General features: G+C 56.4%; 1 protein-coding gene across 5 annotated transcripts in view; it reads right to left on the bottom strand.

Annotated features, from left to right (window-relative positions):
• Positions 1-3,207, bottom strand: part of Ppara (peroxisome proliferator activated receptor alpha) — a 64,093-nt gene extending 60,886 nt beyond the window's left edge. The window contains exons 1-2 of one of the 5 annotated variants that reach the window (XM_029547934.1): positions 3,054-3,207; positions 1,317-1,402 (exon numbers count right to left, since the gene is read on the bottom strand). The gene's annotated coding sequence lies outside the window, so the exon portion shown is untranslated. The other 4 variants (XM_021216856.2, XM_029547933.1, XM_021216854.2 and 1 more) reach the window with 4 other exon arrangements.
• Positions 3,208-3,444: the final 237 nt, after the last annotated feature.

Here is a 3,444-nt window from a genome sequence, read left to right as displayed (position 1 = left end):
TCTCTCTCTCTCTCTCTCTCTCTCTTTCTTTCTTTCTTTCTTTGTCTGTCTGTCTGTCTGTCTTCACCCCACTCCCCAGACAGGGTTTCTCTCTGTAGCCCTGGCTGTTGGGGAACTAACTCACTCTGTAGATCAGGCTGGCCTCGAACTCAGAGATACACCTGCCTCTGCCTCCCGAGTGCTGGGATTAAAGGTGTGTGCCACCACCATCTGGCTTCAAGTTTCTTATACTTCTAGTATGGAACTCAGTCTCATGAGCAAGTCCATGACTGTCTTGTTTATGGGTGACTTGGTAGCCCCCGCCCCAGGAAGCTATGCAATAAGCATGAATCAAACGAATGAGTTATATACTAACATATGTCTATACATGCATTGGCTAAATACTGTATCTAAACCTAGTGAGTTGTTAGACAGGCAGTTGAAGCAAAAAATACATTGTTTTTCACACTCACATGGAAATATTTTTCTCAACTTAATAGTTAATAAAACAAATTAGAAACATGCTTTCTCTTCCCTCATTCTCTTCCCACCCCTTACATATACCACACACATACACATAACATACACACCTAGACACACACACATTGATACATGCACATACATATAGTCATACACACATACTTTTTTAGAACTCTGTTTAGAGGCTTGACAAACATAAGTTAAAAAGAACTACTTCAGCTTTGAGCTTTACTTGGGAGCCTGAGGTGGGAATATAGAGAATTCAAGGCTAGCCTCTGCTACATAGCAAGTTCCGGGCTAGCATGGGCTACATAGGAAGCTCCTGCCCTCCTAACAAACAACGAGCCTGGCGTGTTTCCATGCATGTTTAAGAGGTTGGAAAAGGATACTTTGCTTTCTACTCTCAGTTCATGTCTCACCAGGCCCACTGGCTCTGGATTTTCATATGGTCACCAAGTCATATCCATCTGGCTGCCTCTTGGGGGCTGTCCCTGCCTGGCTAATGATGAAACTAACCGACTACTTCGTTGAATTGATATGAAGACAGCCAAGAGACGATCTTATGAGCCAGTTTATAAGCCAGTCAGTAACACCATTTCTAACGCAATACCACCTCTTTTTAAACTACTCCGACGCAGCCTGCCATAACGAAATGAGGTTCCCATGAAGCAAACACACTTTCTCAGAACTGAAACATGGACTACCCATTTACCTGGTTTCCCGAGCCCTGAAAAGACATTTACTATTCCACCACAAAATAACCACTACCCAAGCAAGCCCTGTTGCTGGACTGAAGTGCAACCAAAGACAGCGTTTACAATATTCCAATCTGGAAGCCGTCCATTAATCCTCTTTACCTGTGATGACAGCGTCTTGTTCCCGAACTTGACCGGCCACAAACGTCAGTTCACAGGGAAGGCAGGGCCTTGAACTTCAGTCTTGGCTGTAGAACGTTGAAGAAGGAACCGGTTACAATATGTTCTCTGGATCCTCCCCAACTCTCCACCACCTTGGGAAAGTCACTGTGACCCTGTTGCCTGCAACTACTAGTGTCCCAGGGTCGCCCAAGAAAGTTCTGTGCTCCTCCCCCAAGGAGAGGAGGGGCTTTTCTGGTTTCCTTAGAGGAAGGGAGTGGGTTGGGGTTGGGGGTCGGTGAGCACCCCAGTGGCAGAGTGCCCCCCAAAAGACATTATATACCACCGTGGATTTTGTTTAGAATCTTGCCATTCCTTTAAATTAAAAAAAAAAAAGTTTGGGAAAGAGGTGCAGTTATTTCAGACTAGTTGGAGTGGGTATTGGGGCAGAATTATCCTCCTGACTAGCACACAGGCACTCCTGGCTCCCTTTACCCATATCAGGCCAACCGCGCAGCCACTGCACAGAGGAGACTAAAGCTGGCCCCACACAGGACCCGCTGTGGCACTGGGCTCTGGAGGGCAGAGACATAGGGTAGCTTTGGCATCGTCTCTACCCTACTGCTGGGGCCTGCCCACATTGCCCCACTACGGTCAGGAGCAATGAGGAAACTGGTGTTCAAAGAGGGTCGGCTGCTGGTGACTCGAACCCACCGGCAGCATTTCTCAGGTCCCCAGCAAAGGCTAGGCTGTGACCCCAGAATCAGTCTGTCGGGGGGCCTCGAGTTACCTCTCCTCTAAGTTCCCCGAGGGTCTCAGGAAACGCCTCCCGGTGAGTTACGCCCAAATGCACCACGCCGTGGGAAAGGAGCACCCCGATGTCCCCGCCCGTGTGCCCTCCCCTCCAGGGGACAACCAGAGGACCCAGCGTCGCTCCAGTTCCAGGACTCCACGAACCCTCCAGCCCCCAAAACAGCTGCGAACACCAAAGTTCGGAGCCGGCGCACCGCGCTCGAGGGAACTCGAAGTGGCGGACAGTTCCGCGGGCCCTGAAAGTCGCACGCGTGTGCCCTTCCTAGCGAGTGCCCTCTCCAGTGGCTGTGGGTCTCCAGACCCGCGCCCCTGGTCCGCGCGCATGCGCCACAGAGCCCCTCCCCTCCCTGTCCACCCACCTCACTGTCCCGGGACAGGGGACGCCTGGCTCCCGCCCTCGCGCGTGCCCTCCAGCCCCTGGGCACCTGAGGCTGCACTCCGCCTGCGGGTCCGCAGGGCCAAGCGCGCCCGGGAGGAGGCGCCAGGAGGGGCGCAAGCGGCTGCCTCCGCCCCCGTCACCCCTGTCGTGGGACCGTAGCGTCCGGGGCCCCGGCCCGGCACCGCCTACGCGCGCCCGTGCCAGCCGCGCCCCCACGACACGCGCCGCCCCTCGGACGTCCCCTGCGGGGTCCCGCGAGGAGGTGACCGCCCCGGAAACCCCGCCCCCTAGGCCCGGGCCGCGGCTCAGGGCGAGACACACCCCCCGGACGGCAGCGTCTGATTGGCTGCTGCGGGGGAGGGCGGGGCCTAAGAGGCCCGGGGCAGCTCTCCTCGATGCCCATTTAGTGCCTCGGGGCCAGGGCATCCGTTGGTAAACTGAGGCCGGTTAGGTGAAGGGACTGCCCAAGGTCACCCGACGGGCGAGAACAGCCCAGTGGGAAGGGTGCGCCCCGGCGCGCCATCCCTCTTGCTCCTAGTCCCGCGCACCGGCAAGGACTGAAGTTCAAGGCTGCGGGTCTGGGTAGAGCTTTCCTCCAGGGTGCTCTCGCTGAGCTGGTCTAGATCGCCCAGCTCGTGCCCCGAGTCCCGGGAGTTCGTGAGGAAGCGGGCGGGCAGGCGGAATCTGGTCTTCAGAGCCCCAGGATGAGAAATGGGGAGAAAGGAAGAGCGAGCTGGGGCACGCGGCAACAGGTGGCCAAGGTGCCAGGGTGGGTGTGGCGGGCGGGGAAGGCAGAGGCTGAAGGGCATCAAGGACGGTCGCAGGGAGGCGCGGCCGCTCCGACCCTCCGTCTCTGCCCCGCCCCGGGCTGTGGTCCCTCTGCATACGCTTCAGGGGTTGAGGGGCTGACTGTGTCCAGCTCAGGCTCTGGGGCTCTGC

Source organism: Mus pahari, chromosome 17 (assembly GCF_900095145.1).
Source record: "Mus pahari chromosome 17, PAHARI_EIJ_v1.1, whole genome shotgun sequence".
In the NCBI taxonomy this organism is placed as follows: Eukaryota; Metazoa; Chordata; class Mammalia; order Rodentia; family Muridae; genus Mus; species Mus pahari.
Note: the sequence above shows the minus strand (reverse complement) of the source record. Positions and strands in the feature narration are given on the sequence as shown.